The 20817-nt window shown below is 39.6% G+C and overlaps 2 pseudogenes across 2 annotated transcripts in view; both read left to right on the forward strand.

Annotated features, from left to right (window-relative positions):
* LOC309629513 overlaps positions 1-20817 on the forward strand; it is a 61687-nt pseudogene that overhangs the window by 33274 nt on the left and 7596 nt on the right. The window lies entirely within an intron of this gene.
* Positions 1533-10480, forward strand: LOC309629216 (small ribosomal subunit protein eS10 pseudogene; annotated as a pseudogene). The gene has a single exon. The product of its transcript is annotated as a small ribosomal subunit protein eS10 pseudogene (transcript).

The following is a 20817-nucleotide window of genomic DNA, read 5'->3' on the forward strand; positions in this document are numbered from 1 at the left end:
CTGGCTAATGGTTTATCAATTTTGTTTATCTTCTCAAAGAACCAACTTTTAGTTTTATTCATCTTTGCAATTGTTTCCTTCATTTCTTTTTCATTTATTTCTCCTCTGATCTTTATGATTTCTTTCCTTCTGCTAACTTTGGGGGTTTTTTGTTCTTCTTTCTCTAATTGCTTTAGGTGTAATGTTAGGTTGTTTATTTGAGATGTTTCTTATTTCTTGAGGTAGGATTGTATTCTTATGTACTTCCCTCTTAGAACTGCTTTTGCTGCATCCCACAGGTTTTAGGTCGTTGTGTTTTTGTTGTCATTTGTTTCTAGGTATTTTTTGATTTCCTCTTTGATTTATTCAGTGATCTCTTGGTTATTAAGTAGTGTATTGTTTAGCCTCCATGTGCTTGTATTTTTTACAGATTTTTTCCTGTAATTGATATCTAGTCTCATAGCATTGTGGTCAGAAAAGATACTTGATATGATTTCAATTTTCTTAAATTTATCAAGGCTTGATTTGTGACCCAAGATATGATCTATCCTGGAGAATGTTCCATGAGCACTTGAGAAGAAAGTGTATTCTTTTGTTTTTGGATGGAATGTCCTACAAATATCAATTAAGTCCATCTTGTTTAATGTATCATTTAAAGCTTGTGTTTCCTTATTTATTTTCATTTTGGATGATCCGTCCATTGGTGAAAGTGGGGTGTTAAAGTCCCCTACTATGATTGTGTTACTGTCGATTTCTCCTTTTATGGTTGTTAACATTTGCCTTTTGTATTGAGGTGCTCCTATGTTGGGTGTATAAATATTTACAATTGTTATATCTTCTTCTTGGATTGATCCCTTGATCATTATGTAGTGTCCTTCTTTGTCTCTTGTAATAGTCTTTGTTTTAAAGTCTATTTTGTCCGATATGAGAATTGCTACTCCAGATTTCTTTTGATTTCCATTTGCATGGAATATCTTTTTCCATCCCCTCACTTTCAGTCTCTATGTGTCTCTAGGTCTGAAGTGGTTCTCTTGTAGACAGCATATATATGGGTCTTGTTTTTTTATCCATTCAGCCAGTCTGTTTCTTTTGGTTGGGGCATTTAATCCATTTACATTCAAGGTTATTATCGATATGTATGTTCCTATAACCATTTTCTTAATTGTTTTGGGTTTGTTATTGTAGGTCTTTTCCTTCTCTTGTGTTTCCAGCCTAGAGAAGTTCCTTTAGCATTTGTTGTAAAGCTGGTTTGGTGGTGCCGAATTCTCTTAGCCTTTGCTTGTCTGTGAAGGTTTTAATTTCTCTGTCAAATCTGAATGAGATACTCGCTGGGTAGAGTAATCTTGGTTGTAGGTTTTTCCCTTTCATCACTTTAAATATGTCTTGCCACTCCCTTATGGCTTGCAGAGTTTCTGCTGAAAGATCAGCTGTTAACCTTATGGGGATTCCCTTTTATGTTATTTGTTGCTTTTCCCTTGCTGCTTTTAATATTTATTTTGTATTTAATTTTTGATAGTTTGATTAATATGTGTTTTGGAGTGTTTCTCCTTGGATTTATCCTGTATGGGACTCTCTGTGCTTCCTGGACTTGATTAACTATTTCCTTTCCCATATTAGGGAAATTTTCAACTATAATCTCTTCAAATATTTTCTCAGTCCCTTTCTTTTTCTCTTCTTCTTCTGGGACCCCTATAATTCGAATGTTGGTGTGTTTAATGTTGTCCCAGAGGTCTCTGAGACTGTCCTCAGTTCTTTTCATTCTTTTTTCTTTATTCTGCTCTGCAGTAGTTATTTCCACTATTTTATCTTCCAGGTCACTTACCTGTTCTTTTGCCTCAGTTATTGTGCTTTTGATTCCTTCTAGAGAATTTTTAATTTCATTTATTGTGTTGTTCATCATTGTTTGTTTGCTCTTTAGTTCTTCTAGGTCCTTGTTAAACATTTCTTGTATTTTCTCCATTCTATTTCCAAGATTTTGGATCATCTTTACTATCATTACTCTGAATTCTTTTTCAGGTAGACTGCCTATTTCCTCTTCATTTGTTTGGTCTGGTGGGTTTTTACCTTACTCCTTCATCTACTGTGTGTTTCTCTGTCTTCTCATTTTGCTTAACTTACTGTGTTTGGGGTCTCCTTTTCACAGGCTGCAGGTTCATAGTTCCTGTTGTTTTTGGTGTCTTCCCCCAGTGGCTAAGGTTGGTTCAGTGGGTTGTGTAGGAAGGGACTAGTGCCTGTGTTCTGGTGGATGAGGCTGGATCTTGTCTTTCTGGTGGGCAGGTCCACATCCAGTGGTGTGTTTTGGGGTGTCTGTGGTCTTATTATGATTTTAGGCAGCCTCTCTGCTAATGGGTGGGGTTGTGTTCCTGTCTTGCTAGTTGTTTGGCATAGGGTGTCCAGCACTGAAGCTTGCTGGTCGTTGAGTGGAGCTGGGTCTTAGCATTGAGATGGAGATCTCTGGGAGAGCTTTTGCCATTTGATATTACGTGGAGCTGGGAGGTCTCTGGTGGACCAATGTCCTGAACTTGGCTCTCCCACCTCAGAGGCACAGGCCTGACACCCGGCCGGAGCACCAAGACCCTGTCATCCACACAGCTCTAAAATCAGCAACAAGACAAGGATGCCCACTCTTGCACTTCTATTTAACATAGTATTGGAAGTCCTCGCAGAATTTATTGGATACAGTGAAAGCAGTGCTTAGAGGGAAATTTGTGGTTGTAAACACCTTGCATGAGCTTAACCATAGACTGGTCACAGCTGAGGAAAGAGTCAGTGAGCTTGAATACACGTCAGAATTTCCCAAACTGTAGAGGACAGATGGTAACAACTCTTCTCCCATTTTCAAAGAAAAACTCTTGATCCTTCCTTCCCTTCCAGAAACCATTCCATTTCTCTGTTCCCCTTCATAAAAAAGCCACTTGAAAGTATTACTTGTACTCATTGTCTCCAATTCTCTATTGAATCCTCTTCAGCCAGGCTTTTGCCTCTATCACACTATGAACGTCTCTGAACAAGGTCACCAGTGACTTCTGTGTTGCAAAATCCAATGATCGGTCCTCAGTCCTCATCTTACTTGACCTATCAACACACCTGGCACAGTTCATTGCCTCTTCCTCCTGGAAATACTCTCTAGCAAGACACCACACTCTCTGGGTTTTCCTCCTTCCTCACTGGCTGTTCTTTCTCAGCCTACTGGTTCTTCAATTTGTATTTCTTTACTTTGGAGTACTCCAGGGCACTCCTTCACTTCTTCCTCTATACTAACTCCTTTAGCAATCTCGTCTAATGTTATGATGTTAAACATCTTTTTTTAAAACATTCAACATTTTTAAAAATTGAAATATAGTTGATTTACAATATTGTGTTAGTTTCAGGTAACATGTTAGTTTCATGTCCAACAGGCACATGAAAAGATGCTCAACATTGCTAATAGTTAGTCTGATGCAAATCAAAACCACAATGAGATAACACCTTACATTGGTCAGAATGGCCATCATCAAAAAGTCTACAGATAATAAATGCTGAAGAGGATGTGGAGAAAAGGGAACCCTCCTGCACACTGTTGGTGGGAATGTATATTGGTGAAGCCACTATGGAAAACAGTATGGAGGTTCCTTAAAAAACTAAAAATAGAGCTACTGTATGGTCCAACAATCTCACTCCTGGACATATATCCAGAAAAGACGAAAACTCTAATTCAAAAAGATACATGCACCCCGATGATCATAGCAGCACTATTTACAATTGCCCAGATATGGAAACAACCTAAGTGTCCATTGACAAATGAACGGATAAAGAAGATGTGGTACTGTATGGCACACAAACATGTAAAGACAGGGAAATATGTTCAGTATAGCACATAACTACATTTTAATTTTAGTTTATTTTTAATTTTTATTGGCATATAGTTGATTTACAATGTTGCGTTTTTAAGGTGTAGAGCAAAGTGAATCAGTTATACATACACATATATCCACTCTTTTTTAGATTCTTTTCCTATATAGGCCATTACAGAGTATTGAGTAGAGTTTCCAGTGCTATACAGTAGGTCCTTATTAGTTATCTATTTTATATATAGTAGGGTGTATATGTCAATCCCAATCTCCCAGTTTATCCCTCATCCCACCCTAGTAACCATAAGTTTGTTTTCTACATCTGTGACTCTATTTCTGCACATAACTACATTTTTGTTAAGGTAAAGACATTTTCAACATTACATTATGTAGGATGTGGAGTTTCAGCTCCAGGGGTAAGTGCAGGGTCTTCAGTTCCAGCCTCCCCCATGAGTTCTGCTGTGAACTGCAGGTAGATGCTCATTCAGTTCTCAGGCCCAACCACATCCGGCTGCCATCTGGCCAGGAGCAATGGTCAGGATCACATCTACCTCCTGGTGGTTCTTATAACCATAGAACAACCATCTTCTTTCCTTTCCTAATGGGGATGCTTTTCTTTTAAACATTTAAAACTCTAACAGAAGAGATTTCTAATTAAAAATAGCAGACTAAACATCTCTGTTTATTTCCATTCCCTCCCACATCCTCGCTAAAATTAAAGTGAAGGACTAAAAAATGGATAAACCTACAGCCACAAGAGAATGAAAGGCGGTCCATCAGCTGATAAGAGATTTTGACAAAATTCTAGAAGACAGGAAGCAAAAGAAGGAGTGACAAGTAAAGTAGCAAAATAAAGGAAACTGCAGAGTAGAATACTGGCACAGAGAAAAAATACAGAAAAGAGCCGTTTAGCCCTACAGAATGTCAGAGAAGTTCAGTTCTCTAAGGAATCAAGTAGAGTAGAACAGCAGAGGGCAAGTAGGGTTGAAAACAAGGAGGCTAATTAAAATCTATATAGAAAATAAACAATCCCCCCATTCTCCCCTTCCTCCAGTTCCCCTGGGGTCAAACCAGACATCCATCCTTTAGGGAGGAGAATAGAGTTTCTTTCCCTACAGAAATGAGTGGCCCAGAGAATAGAACTGCATATTATGGCATTAGAGGATCCCCCAGCATAATGGCCAGCTCCCGTACAATCACCCCGAAGCAAAGCCCACCCCCAACTCAACACACACACAAAGCTCCTGATATGCTTTTTGTGCCACGCTCTTAAATAGGAGCAGTCAGTCAAGAATCACTAGAAATTTGAGGAAGGCTTCCAAAATAAATAAAATCAAGATTTTAAAAAATGACTCAACTGAGTTCCCATGGAATACTGATAGTTTCTTACATCCAAATCTCTTCACACAACCACCAAAACCCATACAAACTAACAAGGAGAGCAACTCAAATCACATATAATCTATATCTATACCATAACTACAAGGCAGAGATTCCACAAACTTTAATTTACATGTAAGAGGCAAATTAAACATATGATATCAGCAAAGCTGGCTCCAGAGCTCACTCCAGAGCTCTAACTAGAAAGTCAGGTGAAGACTGCAGGGAAGAAGGATGGGTTCAGGGGAATTCTAGCAGTGGAAGAACATGAATAAAAGTCACCACTTCAAAAAGAGAGGGTATCATCTTGAGTAGAAGAATGCTAAGAATCCTTCTCCAGCTCCAGCCCCGGATGCAGCAGCTATCTCGATGTTGATGCCCAAGAAGGACCTGCTTGTCATTTATGAACTCCTTTTAAGGGAGGGGGTGATGGTGGCCAAAAAAGATGTCCACATGCCTAAACACACTGAGCTGGCAGACAAGAATATGCCCAGTCTTCACGTCATGAAGGCCATACTGTCTCACATCACCAGGCTACAGGAAGGAACAGTTTGCCTGGAGACATTTCTACTGGTACCTTACCAGCAAGGGTATCCAGTATTTCTGTGATTGCCTCCATCTGCCCCCTGAGACGGGCCTGCCACCCTGCACTGCAGCCGTCCTCAGACTGGCCACAGCCCAAAGTTCTGGAGGGAGAACAACCTGTAAGACTCACACAAGGGGAAGCTGACAGAAACGCCTACAGACCAAGCATTGTGCCCTCTGGTGCCAAAAGGAGAGCTAAGGCCAGGCTGGGTCAGCAACTGAATTCCAATTTAAAGGTGTGTTTGTTTGGCCGTGGATGTGGTCAGCCACCTCAGTAAATCTGGAAGAGATTGTTTAGTGTTGAATAAACCTGTAGGAAGGAAGGAAGGAAGGGAGTGAGGGCGGGAGGGAGACTGAGATTAGGTCTGCCACCTGGCAGGCCAGAGCACTGGCCACTGAGGAATCTAGGAGAGGCTCAAAAATTCACAGAACCAAAAATAACAGTCTTGGAAAGCCTCCACTCCTAGGGAGAGGAAGGCTGCTTAGAAGGGGGAAGCATTACTTGGAGACTGGGAAATGGTGGAAAGTAGAAGTCCTACAGAAACAAAAGAAAATTGCAGAATCAGAAAACACACTAATCTCTCCCTCAGAAAAGCACAATCTATTAAAGAAATTTCACTCCACTTATCAATAGAAGAAGACATTCCTGAACTAAGAACCTTAGTAAACCACCCAAGCCCTTTACCTCTCCCCACAAAGAAACACCTGTTATTAGCAGGCCGGGAAAATTCAACACACTTTTAAATAAACAAATCACAGGCAGCATCTATACCAAGCCACTTTGAGAAGAAAACAATAAGTGAGATGCTAATATGTTCAGCTGATGAATTTATTCCCCTCCAAAACAACAAAGAAATGGATGAAAATCGTGACACAATATCCAACAGCAATTAAATATTATTAAATAGGCATTTGAAGATATAAAACACCAAAATTCAAATTTTCTGGATAGAAATGGACAGAAACCAAGATGTGAAATGAGTTAATCAAACTCAGGAAAGAGATAGAAGAAAAAGTCAAATAGAAATATATACAGAGAAGCAAGAAGAACTACAATCCTGCAGCCTGTGGAACAAAAACCACATTCACAGGAAGATAGACAAGATGAAAAGGCAGAGGGCTATGTACCAGATGAAGGAACAAGATAAAACCCCAGAAAAACAACTAAATGAAGTGGAGATAGGCAACCTTCCAGAAAAAGAATTCAGAATAATGATAGTGAAGATGATCCAGGACCTCAGAAAAAGAATGGAGGCAAAGATCAAGAAGATGCAAGAACCTAAATGTCCATCATCGGATGAATGGATAAAGAAGATGTGGCACATATATAAATGGAATATTACTCAGCCATAAAAAGAAATGAAATGGAGTTATTTGTAGTGAGGTGGATGGAGTCAGAGTCTGTCATACAGAGTGAAGTAAGTCAGAAAGAGAAAAACAAATACCGTATGCTAACACATATATATGGAATCTAAGGGGAAAAAAAAAAAGGTCATGAAGAACCTAGTGGCAAGATGGGAATAAAGACACAGACCTACTAGAGAATGGACTTGAGGATATGGGGAGGGAGAAGGGTAAGATGTGACAAAGTGAGAGAGTGGCATGGACATATATACACTACCAAACGTAAAATAGATAGCTAGTGGGAAGCAACCGCATAGCACAGGGAGATCAGCTCTGTGCTTTGTGACCACCTAGAAGGGTGGGATAAGGAGGGTAGGAGGGAGGGAGATGCAAGAGGGAAGAGATATGGGAACATATGTATATGTATAACTGATTCACTTTGTTATAAAGCAGAAACTAACACACCATTGTAAAGCAATTATACTCCAATAAAGATGTTATAAAAAAAAAAAAAGATGCAAGAAATGTTTAACAAAGACCTAGAAGAACTAAAGAACAAACAAACAGAGATGAATAATACAATAACTGAAATGAAAAACACACCAGAAGGAATCAATAGCAGAATAACTGAGGCAGAAGAACGGATAAGTGACCTGGAAGACAGAATGGTGGAATTCACTGCTGCAGAACAGAATAAAGAAAACAGAAAAAAAAGAAATGAAGACAGACTAAGACACCTCTGGGACAACATTAAACACAACAACATTCGCATTAGGTAGGGGTCCCAGAAGGAGAAGAGAGAGAGAAAGGACCCGAGAAAATATTTGAAGACATTATAGTCGAAACTTCCTGAGCATGGGAAAAGAAACAGCCACCCAAGTCCAGGAAGCAAAGAGAGTCCCATACAGGAAAAACCAAAGGAGAAAACACCGAGACACATAGTAATCAAATGTGCCAAAATTAAAGACAAAGAAAACTTATTGAAAGCAGCAAGGGAAAAATGACAAATAACATACAAGGGAACTCCCATAAGGTTAACAGCTGATTTCTCAGCAGAAACTCTACAAGCCAGAAGGGAGTGGCATGACATATTTAAAGTGATGAAAGGCAAGAACCTACAACCAAGATTACTCTACCTGGCAAGGATCTCATTCAGATTTGATGGAGAAATCAAAAGCTTTACAGACAAGCAAAAGCTACAAGAATTCAGCATCACCAAAGCAGCCCTACAACAAATGCTAAAGGAACTTCTCTAAGTGGGAAACACAATAGAAGAAAAGGACCTACAAAAACAAACCCAAAACAATTAAGAAAATGATAATAGGAACATAAATATCGATAGTTACCTTAAACATGAATGGGTTAAATGCTCCAACCAAGAGACACAGGCTCGCTGAATGGATACAAAAACAAGACCCATCTATATGCTGTCTACAAGAGACCCACTTCAGACCTAGGGACACACAGAGACTGAAAGTGAGGGGATGGAAAAAGATATTCCATGCAAATGGAAATCAAAAGAAAGCTGGAGTAGCAATTCTCATATAAGATAAAATAGACTTTAAAATAAAGAATGTTACAAGAGACAAGGAAGGACACTGTATAATGATGAAGGGATCAATCCAAGAAGAAGATATAACAATTATAAATATATATGCACCCAACATAGGAGCACCTCAATACATAAGGCAACTGCTAACAGCTATAAAAGAGGAAATCGACAGTAACACAATAATAGTAGGGGACTTTAACACCTCACTGACACCAATGGACAGATCATCCAAACAGAAAATTAATAAGGAAACACAAGCTTTAAATGACACAATAGACCAGACAGATTTAATTGATATCTATAGGACATTCCATCCAAAAACAGCAGATTACACTTTTTTCTCAAGTGCGCATGGAACATTCTCCAGGATAGATCACACCTTGGGTCACAAATCAAGCCTCAAGAAATTTAAGAAAATTGAAATCATATCAAGCATCTTTTCTGACCATAACACTATGAGATTAGAAATCAATTACAGAGAAAAAAACGTAAAAAGTACGAACACATGGAGGCTAAACAATACGTTACTAAATAACCAAGAGATCACTGAAGAAATCAAAGAGGAAATCAAAAAATACCTAGAGACAAATGACAATGAAAACACGACGATCCAAAACCTATGGGATGCAGCAAAAGCAGTTCTAAGAGGGAAGTTTGAGCAATACAATCCTACCTCAAGAAACAACAAACATCTCAAATAAACAATCTAATCTTACACCTAGAGGAACTAGAGAAAGAAGAACAAACAAAACCCAAAGTTAGTAGAAGGAAAGAAATCATAAAGATCAGAGCAGAAATAAATGAAATAGAAACAAAGAAAACAATAGCAAAGATCAATAAAACTAAAAGTTGGTTCTTTGAGAAGATAAACAAAATTGATAAACCTTTAGCCAGACTCATCAAGAAAAAGAGGGAGAGGACTCAAAGCAATAAAATTAGAAATGAAAAAGGAGAAGTTACAACAGACACCACAGAAATACAAAGCATCCTAAGAGACTACTACAAGCAACTCTATGCCAATACAATGGACAACCTGGAAGAAATGGACCAATTCTTAGAAAGGTATAACCTTCCAAGACTGAACCAGGAAGAAATAGATAATATGAACAGACCAATCACAAGTAATGAAATTGAAACTGTGATTAAAAATCTTCCAACAAACAAAAGTCCAGGACCAGATGGCTTCACAGGTGAATTCTATCAAACATTTAGAGAAGAGCTAACACCCATGCTTCTCAAACTGTTCCAAAAAATGGCAGAGGAAGGAACACACCCAAACTCATTCTATGAGGCCACCATCACCCTGATACCAAAACCAGACAAAGATACTACAAAAAAAGAAAATTACAGAGCAATATCACTCATGAATATAGATGCAAAAATCCTCAAGAAAATACTAGCAAACAGAATCCAACAACACATTAAAAGGATCATACACCATGATCAAGTGGGATTTATCCCAGGGATGCAAGGATTCTTCAATATGCGCAAATCAATAAATGTGATACACCATATTAACAAATTGAAGCAGAAAAACAATATGATCATGTCAATAGATGCAGAAAAAGCTTTTGACAAAATTCAACACCTATTTATGATAAAAAATCTCCAGAAAGTGGGCATAGAGGGAAACTACCTCAACATAATAAACGCCATATATGGCAAACCCACAGCAAACATCATTCTCAATGGTGAAAAACTGAATGCATTTCCTCTAAGATCAGGAACAAGACAAGGATGTCCATTCTCACCACTATTATGCAACATAGTTTTCGAAGTCCTAGCCATGGCAACCAGAGAAGAAAAAGAAAAAAAAAAAACTATCACTGTTTGCAGATGACATGATACTATACATAGAAAATCCTAAAGATGCCACCAGAAAACTACTAGAGCTAATCAATGAATTTGGTAAATTTGCAGGATACAAAATTAATGCACAGAAATCTCTTGCATTCCTATACACTAATGATGAAAAATCTGAATGAGAAATTAAGGAAACACTCCCATTTACCATTGCAACAAAAAGAATAAAATACCTAGGAATAAACCTACTTAGGGAGCCAAAAGACCTGTATGCAGAAAACTATAAGACACTGATGAAAGAAATCAAAGATGATACAAACAGATGGAGAGATATACCCTGTTCTTGGATTGGAAGAATCAATATTGTGAAAATGACTATACTACCCAAAGCAATGTACAGATTCAGTGCAATCCCTATCAAATTACCAATTTCATTTTTTACAGAACTAGAACAAAAAATCTTAAAATTTGTGTGGAGACACAAAAGACCCCAAATAGCCAAAGCAGTCTTGAGGGGAAAAAAACAGAGCTGGAGGAATCAGACTCCCTGACTTCAGACTATACTACAAAGCTACAGTAATCAAGACAATATGGTACTGGCACAAAAACAGAAATATAGATCAATGGAACAGGATAGAAAGCCCAGAGATAAACCCACACACCTATGGTCAACTAATCTATGACAAAGGAGGCAAGAATATACAATGGAGAAAAGACAGTCACTTCAATAAGTGGTGCTGGGAAAACTGGACAGCTACATGTAAAAGAATGAAATTAGAACACTCTCTAACGCCATACACAAAATTAAACTCAAAATGGATTAGAGACCTAAATGTAAGACTGGACACTATAAAACTCTTAGAGGAAAACATAGGAAGCACACTCTTTCACATAAATCACAGCAAGATCTTTTTTGACCCACCTCCTAGAGTAATGGAAATAAAAAAAAAAAAAAGAAATGGAACCTAATGAAACTTAAAAGCTTTTGTACAGCAAAGGAAACTATAAACAAGATGAAAAGACAACCCTCAGAATGGAAGAAAATATTTGCAAGCAAATCAATGGACAAAGGGTTAATCTCCAAAATATATAAACAGCTCATGCAGCTCAATATTAAAAAAGCAAACAACCCAATCAAAATATGGGCAGAAGACCTAAGTAGACATTTCTCCAAAGAAGACATACAGATGGCCAAGAGGCACATGAAAAGCTGCTCAACATCACTAATTATTAGAGAAATGCAAATCAAAGCTACAATGATGTATCACCTCATACCAGTTAGAATGAGCATCATCAGAAAATCTACAAACAACAAATGCTGGAGAGGGTGCGGAGAAAAGGGAACCCTCTTGCACTGTTGGTGAGAATGTAAATTGATACAGCCACTATGGAGAACAGTATGGAGTTTCCTTAAAAAACTAAAAATAGAATTATCATGTGACCCAGCAATCCCATTACTGGGCATATACCCAGAGAAAAACATAATTCAAAAAGACACATGCACCCCAATGTTCATTGCAGCACTATTTACAATTGCCAGGACATGGAAGCAGTCTAAATGCCCATCGACAGACGATGGATAAAGAAGATGTGGTACATATATACAATGGAATATTACTCAGCCATAAAAAAGAACGAAATTGGGTCATTTGTGGTGACATGGATGGATCTAGAGACTATCATACAGAATGAAGTAAGTCAGAAAGAGAAAAACAAATATCGTATATTAATGCATATATGTAGAACCTAGAAAAATGGTACAGATGAACCAGTTTGCAGGGCAGAAATTGAGACACAGATGTAGAGAACAAACGTATGGACACCAAGGGCAGAAAATGGCGGGGGTGGGGGTGGTGGTGTGATGAATTGGGAGATTGGGATTGACATGTATACACTGATGTGTATAAAATGGATAACTAATGAGAACCCGCTTTATAAAAAAAATTTTTTAAATAAAAAGAAAAAAGAAATATATACAAATATCAACTCAATATGTTGTACACCTGAAGGTAATATAATGTTACAAGTCAATTATATCTCAATAAAATCTTTAAATTTTTTTTAATTAAAAAATTTCAGAAGTTAAGATTAAATCACAAGATGCCCAAAGGAGATAGATGAAAATTCAACTGAAAATATAATAAGAGATATAGCCAAGAGAAAAATAAATAAATAAGGAGGTAAAATGATCAAAGAAAAGATGATAGCTATAGAGAATAGGCAAAAAAGATTTATATACATATAATTGGAGTTGCTGAAAAAGCAAAACAGAACAATGGAATGAAACATATTATTTAAAACTATAATCCAATAGTGATTGTAGTAATGATTATACAACTATATATGACTTGTCAAAACTCATCAAATTACACACTTCAAATTGGTGAACTTTATTTTATATGAATTATACCACCATAAAGTAGATTATAAATTAAATAAATATGAAGTGTTTAACCCCAAAGAAATATAACCCCAGAAAACTTTCTGAAAGTAAAAATGGCCTAAATCTACATGTTGAATGCACCTATGTACATAGGAAAATTGACCAGAATAGTCAACTCTGAGATATATCAGAGTAAAACAATTTTAAAGGTAAAGAAAAAAATCCTCTTGGCAGATTTTCCAAATCAAATACAAAGTAAAGAAAATCAAGTTGTCATCCTATTGGATAATCATTAGTGCAAAACTAAAAAAATAGTGAAAGAAAGTATAACTGACAATTTGACCAAAAAAAAGGAAATTATAGAAAATACTTTATTAATCTAAAAGAACCAAAAAGGAAGAAAAAAGGGAACATAAAACAGATGGGTTCATCAAATTTACCAGTGCTGAAAGAAGAAATTAAAAGTTCAAGAAGTGTGGTGTTTTTTTAAAATCTGTATTTGGCATTTAAATTTTTCCAACAGTTCTAGCTATGACAGAGTAACACTGGACTAGCCCTCCTGCCATAAATAATTACAAAACTAGACAAAATGTATAAAGAAAATTTTTTTAGATATTGGAACAACAGGTAGTGCAGAACCGTGATCCCTAAGAGAAGAAATGCCCATATGAGCTCCACCATAACCTGGCTTTCTTCCTGGAGACAGTTTCTAGAGCACAGTACAGAGAGGTAGAGCCCAAGCAGAGAACAGTGGGCTCATTGAGCTGAAGAGGCAGAAATTAGATTTTAGGGCTGTTGAAACAGCTGAAATTTGTGAGGCAGCGTACTGAAAAGGAGAGAGCTGTAAGAGAAGGAGATTCAGAAATCTGCATAGGGGGTCCCCTCAAGTGGTTGACTGAATACTCAGCTGAGCATAGAGAGATGAGTCTGCAAAGCCTGGCAGAGAACAGCTATTGAGAAGTTGGGAGCCGCACAGAGATTCCAGCGGTCTCACAGGACTGGGAGACATAGCTGTTCCAACCAGCCAGAGTGGCTGAACAATGGTGCAGTTCAATTAAGGCCTCAGAAAGGCCACATCTTAGGAGTAGAGCTAGTCTAGCTCTTCAGTAAGGAATACTCTAAACCAGTCCTAACAAGGCTTAAAACAAGTCTTGAAGAAAAAACTCAAACTGATTCACCAGTAAATCGATTGCCTACTAAAATGAACCTCAACAAACTTTAAAGAAAAGCCGCATAATTCCCACAGTGTAGAATGTACAATGTACACATGACAATCAAAAATCAGTGGACAGGTGAAGTAGCAGTAAAATGTGATTCAAAATCAAGGAAAAAAAGTTAAGAGAAACAAACTCAAACATGATAAGAGGTGTTGGAATTAACAGACACAGACTTTTAAAAAGCCATTATAAAAATGTTTAAGGATTTAAAGGGAAAAACCGAACATAATGAGTGAACAATTGGGGAAATTCAGTAGGTAAAGGGAAACTATTAAAAAGCATCAAATGGAAATTCTAGAATTGAAGAATACAATATCAGAAATAAAAAATTTGCCAAATGGGTTGAAGGGCAGATTAGACACTGCAGGAAAAAAAGATCGGTGAACTTGAAGGTAAGTCAATAGACCTATCCAAAGTGAATCACAGGGAGAAAAAAAATGCAAAAATTGACCAGAGCCTTAGTGACCTGTAGGACAATATTAGGCAGTCTAACACATGTAATTAGAGTCCCAGGAGAGATGAGATATTATAGCATGCAAAAATATATTTGAAAAAATCATGGCTGAAACATTTCAAACATCTCAGATATTATGAGAAAATATCACCCCACAGATCCAAGAAGCTCAAATGCTAAAAACCAAAGATAAACAGAAAAATCTTAAAGGCAGAGAAAAATGAAAAAAAAATTAAACAATGATAAAACATTGACTTAGAAATAACACAAACCAGAAGACAATGGAACGACATCTTTAAAATACTGAAGGGGAAAAAATTGCTAACCTATAACTACAATTCATGCAGTGAAAATATCCTCCAACAGTAAAGGCAACCAATAAAAGGAACCAGAGCTCCTTGGAGAAATAGCTGATTCCAGGACTAGGACATGGAAAGTACAATATGAACCTGGGACATCTTATAGAGCCAGGAAGTACTGATCAATGTGGAGGGAATGGTTAAGTTTGAAAATCATCATTTTGCAATCATCATAGTAAAAAAATTGGCTCAGGAAAATGGGTGCTAAATCTATAGGGAAGTTGATAAGGAGCAGGATATTTACAAGGTCTTAAAATTTCTCCGCAAAGATGGCTTATTAATTGCAAGGAAAAAACAAATTGATAAAGCAGACAACACCTTGACTGGGTAATCCAAATGAACATCACCAGCAATGGGCAAGTGAGCATGCGTGCCTTTAAATGTGATGTCCTGAAAAGAACACAATGTCACATGTATATTATTACTGCCCAGGATGTGTAAGCTAAATCTAATCACAATGAAACAAGGAGATGCAATCTTAAGTGCATAAAATTACCTAGGGAGTGTACTTGCCAAAAATGTTTAACCTGTTTAACATAATCAGAAAAATGCAGAACATTCCACAAGATGGCTAGCCCAAGCTCTTCAAAAAGTCAGTACCATGAAAGCTACCCAAAAAATTTGTAAGGGAGAACTGTTCTAAGTTAAAAGAGAATAAAGAAACATAATAACTAACTGTAATATGTGACTCATGACCCAATCCTGGATCTAAAAAAAAAAATGCTATTAAAGTAAGTTTGGGCACAAATGGTAGAATTTAAATATGAACTGCATATCAGAAGATATTATTCAATTAGTGTTAGACATTTGGAGTGTGGTAATGATCTTGAGGTATGTAGGAAAATGTCCTTATTCTTAAAAGAAATATATGCTGAAGTATTTAGGACTAAAATGTCATGATGTCTACAATTATTTTCAAATGATGCAGAAAAATAAAAAACTAGAAATAGAAAGCAAATGTGGCAAAATGTTAATGACTGATGGTTAGGGAAAGGATATATGAGCATTCAGTGCACTATTCTTTCAACTTATATGTAAGTTGAACATTTTTTAAATAAAAAGTTGAAAGAAAAATAAAACAGGAAAAATGACCTTGGAGAAAATAAGGCTAACTCTGGGAACAAGAGAAAATATACATACAGGGACTTCCCTGGTGGCACAGTGGTTAAGAATCCATCTGCCAGTGCAGGGGACACGGGTTAGATCCCTGGTCCAGGAAGATCCCACATGCCGCAGAGCAACTAGGCCTGTGCGCCACAACTACTAAGCCCGCATGCTGCAACTACTGAAGTCCGCAGGCCTAGAGCCCATGCTCCGTAACAAGAGAAGCCACCGAAATGAGAAGCCCATGCAGCGCAATGAAGAGTAGCCCCTACTTGCCACAAGTAGAGAAAGGCTGCACGCATCAACGAAGACCAAACACAGCCAAAAAAAAAAAAATATATACACACACACACACACACACACACACACACACACACACACACACAGTATCCTCAGGGAAACTTGAGACACTATTACAAGCGTAAAAAAGAACAGGATACTCTAAAACCAGAAAATTCCGTAAACAAGACAACACTCTTAGAAATTAAAATTTTGATCATTAAAAAAAATTCCAATAGAAGGACCAGTAGATCAGAAAATAGATGTAAAAAACAACAAAATAGGAAGTGTGAGAGAAAAGATAAGAGCTATAGAGGATCAGTCCAGGATTCCAACATCTGACTAATAAAAGCCCTAGAAACTGGAAATAGAAACATGGTGGGGGGGAGTATTTTCAAAAAATAAACCAAGAAAATTTCCTAGAGCTGAGGAACGTTTGACTTCTATCCAAGATCCCAGAACAATGAATGAAAAATAACGCCACTGAGGCATACTTACATCATTTTTGTGGAAGTTCAAGATGCTGGGGATACAGAGATGGTTAAAAGATTCCAGAGATATAAACAAACACACTGACATGTCACCTACAAAGAACCAAATGTCAAGCAAGGTTCTGAACATTTTGACCAGATAGCTTGACGCTCACAGCCACTGACAGAGTGCATCACATACCAAGAGGTCTCCCTGGGGACGGCCCCTATACTTTGCCCAACACCACTGTTACTGGCATATCTTTCTTTTTCATAAGAAACTGAATCACCAGAGAGCAGGAATACCAACTTATTCATCTTTATATCCCTGTCTCTTCTTTATTTCTAAAGTCCTGCAAAATATATACAAAGTTCTTTTGAATAAGCTATAGTCAGCTTCTCTCTGTCCTTATCTCATCGTTTCCTTCCCTCCCATTTTCTGTCCCCTTCTTTCTCTGATCCCTTGTTCATCCTGGAAACACTGATCAAGACCTAGTGTGCTGGGTCAGGGGCTATCAAGTGAACAAAGACCATTAGTGGTTTCCAGGAGCCCACAGCTGTGAGGAGACAGACCCCATGCAGGACATGGCCCTCCTGGGAGCCCGGATGTCTTCCTCCCCAAATTACAGCACAGAATCCAGATGTACCTACACAATAGTTTAATGTTTCCTATTATTAAACTTGAGTTAAACACAGATTGAATTTTCTATTTTTCTAATTTAAACATTTAGCTAAGTTTTAACTTATGGAATTTTGTAAAAGGTCAGGGGCTCCTTAGGGAAGAAAATGTTCCTCCTTCACATCATCCAGGGAGAATCCATACGTTCCTTCCATCTTTGTAGCCCCTCCCCGTGTGAGTTGCTCCTTGAAACAGGAGGCCACAGGATGCAGACGAGGCCTCATCAGCAGAACTGGGCCTGATGATGACAGTGTGAGTGGCCCAGGGACTCTGGGTGCCTTGGAAGGGGGACTGGGAGAGCGAAGGTCTTCGCAAATAGTTCCCAAAGGAGCATCTCCCCCTAGTGGCCACAAGTGGGAGCTGCAGTGCTCTCAGCCAAAGAAATGCCAACGCAGTGTAGGGCTTTCCACACACATCCTCCACCCCACCCCTACCCCGCAGACGCTGGACCCCCTTTTCAGAATCTGGCCTGTGCAAAAGGCACAGGCGACCTGGTTCTCCATTTATACAATCTCCCTGGGTCCTGGGTGGAACTTACAGGTGCGCTGGACTTTCCTTGTCTGTGCCAGACAGAGCCCCTGCCCTCCCAGGCCTGTTCTGTGAGGGCAGCTGCTTCCCGTCGCACCCCTTTGGGCATCAGAACCTTGATAACGAAGCTTAGCTTCAGCACTCTTCCCTTGCACAGGGGAGAGGCCTTAGCAAAATGTTCATATGGACACATGTTTAGGCAATATCTACAAAAGTGAGATCTTTTTGGTATTATTTTTCCAAAAGAGGGTCCCACAAACTTTTTAAGCTTTCAACCACACAAAGTCTATACATATCTGACCCTAATGGTTGCATAGGGGCCACTTGGTGTAGAGCTCTCTGAATAGTTCTTCCACTCAAATGTCCAGTCCCCAATCCCACTTCACCCCCTGGAGGCCGCAGAGGACTTTGACAGGGCAGTCTGTGCAGGGGTCAAGAACATGGGTTTACAGGTCAGACAGATGTAGGTCTACCTCCCACTTCTGTCCCTAGGCATGCTACTTGATTGTGCCTCTCTTTCTTCATCTGAAAAACAGGGATAATAATCGTACAACCTCTTTGGGCTGCTGTGAGTACAGAATCAGAGAATGCACAGAAAGACTTCTGTTTGATGCCTGACCAGTAGAAGGCTCCAGGAACAGTGGTTACGGGAAGGTCCCTAAATAGATACGTACCCTGGGAATAAATATATATACCCCTAACTTCAATTCAACTCTCTATGTTAAATTGGACCAAGTAAAACTGCCAGTATTTCACTGTTTTTTGACCAACAAAAATGGCAGTTTCACGTGATTTCCCCTAATAGAACATATGATGACAATAATTCCATAAGGTGGCCAGGGTGTGGCTATTGGTAGGGACCCCCAGTCCCTCATGGTGTATCTGTGCTTTGCCTGGAGAGGCTGAAAGAGGCAGTTTGATTCCTTGCTCTCTTCTCCCTCCAGGATCCCCACTCTGTAGCCATAAATACCTCTGATAGAAAATAAGTCCTGGGATGTAATGTACAGCATGGTGACTATAGTTAATAACACTGCCTTGCATATTTGAAAATTGCTAAGAGAGTAGATCTTCAAAGTTCTCATCACAAGAAAACAATTTTTGTAACTCTGTGTGGTGATGGATGTTAACTAGACTTATTCTGGTGATCATTTTGCAATATATGCAGATATTGAATCATTATGTTGTATACCTGAAACTAATATAATTTTACATATCAATTATACTGCAATAAAAAAACTTATTTAGAAAGTTCTCACCAGCCAGACCACAGAGGGTCCCCCTGCCCCCAGTACTCTATGAAACGCTGTCCCCTGCTGTCGGTCCCTCCGTGGCACCAGCTGCTCTCTGGACCACAGCTCCTGTTTGGTAGGTGCTGGGGCTCTCCTGGCCTCTTCCTATCCCAGTCCTTGACACCTAATCCAGAATCTCTCTTTCCTCACCCGGCCCTCAGGGGAGCAGGGGAAAGTCTGGTGGGGAGGGAGCCAGGTCCACACTGCAGAGGCCCCACCTGGTGGCCAGCCTAAAGCTGTCCCTGAGAATCACAATCTCACAAAAGTACCCTCTGGCTGCTCTTATTTAACTAGTTCCACCCCAAGTGGCCCCCAGGCCACACACTCTCTGAGAACACACGCAGAATCCCAGAGCCCCTGCCACGGGCACGAAGCACAGTCCTGACAGACGAGCTGGGTGCTCAGCTGGTCATTCAGTCAGACCACAATCCCAGGAGCCCTCAGAGATCAGAAGGGAGAACGCCACGCAGACTGTGCCATTGGAGTTCTCTGAGAAGCAGAGGCTGACTGAGCTGGGAGGAACCGAGGTCCACCAGCTTGTGACGCAATGAAAGAAGGGGGAGGAAGAACGACGGGATGGACAGCCATCGTGACGCAGGCATGTCAGTTTCCACCAGCCCCACGGGAGCTCTGGAACAAAGATGTCCAAGGTTTCCTGTTCAGAGTCCCTCACTGGGCAGAAGTAGCCAGGCCCTATCCATCGTCATGCTCACATTGGCTGGGCTCAGCTCAAAAATTGAAACTGACCTTCAATGTGGACCCAGACGCTGAGGCTGTAAGCTCACCTCAATCCTCGAAGCTTCTCGAAGGAGAGAAGCAGGCAGTGCAGCTCTGTGCCTGCCACAGTACATGCCTTGTGCTGCATGGACCCGCTTTTCCACACACATGAGGCAGACTCTGGGGGCCTGTCTTCTTTCAGGAAAATCTACAAGAGGGAAGTTAGGGGGATGAAATAGAGACCCCATTCACTGCAGGTGGTCTTGGGGCCACAGCTGGTACCCATCGCCTCCCTCCTCTACCATGCATTCTAAATTCCTCTTGCCCTCAGCTACCACCTCTGCGGTCTCAGTGGTTTACCTGTGGTATGACCCAAGCCCTGGTTCTTGAGGAGTCTGAGCTCCTGGAAACAAGGAAATGCACCATCCAGATCCTCCTTCAAGAAAAGACGTGCTGACCAGCTGGGAGGAGTGTGATTGCTGACCGTCTCCAGCTGTTCATTTCATCGGCATGGGCCCCAGCCCATAACTGAGCAAGGTGGCGGCACAGGGCCTAGCTTTGCACCAGTCTTTGCTCTGGAGCTGCCCCACCGGGCGGCAGTTTATCATATTTTCATTTCCATCTGACGGCACCCCCTGCTCAATACTGCCCTCTTTCCTGTCACAGATGTTACCCTCCAATGAAACCCTTACACCTAACTCTGCATGCCTAACTCTGTCTCAAAAACTGCTTCCTGGAGAGCCCAACCTGTAACTTGGTACCAGGATTGGTTCAAGAAAGCATCCACCATGGAAGAGTCACCATGCAAACAAAATGACTCAGGCAGCTTTTATCGGTGGCCACCCCATTGCCAGCACGATGGACA

This window comes from Balaenoptera borealis (assembly GCF_965194805.1).
Source record: "Balaenoptera borealis genome assembly, chromosome: 5".
Taxonomy (NCBI): domain Eukaryota; kingdom Metazoa; phylum Chordata; class Mammalia; order Artiodactyla; family Balaenopteridae; genus Balaenoptera; species Balaenoptera borealis.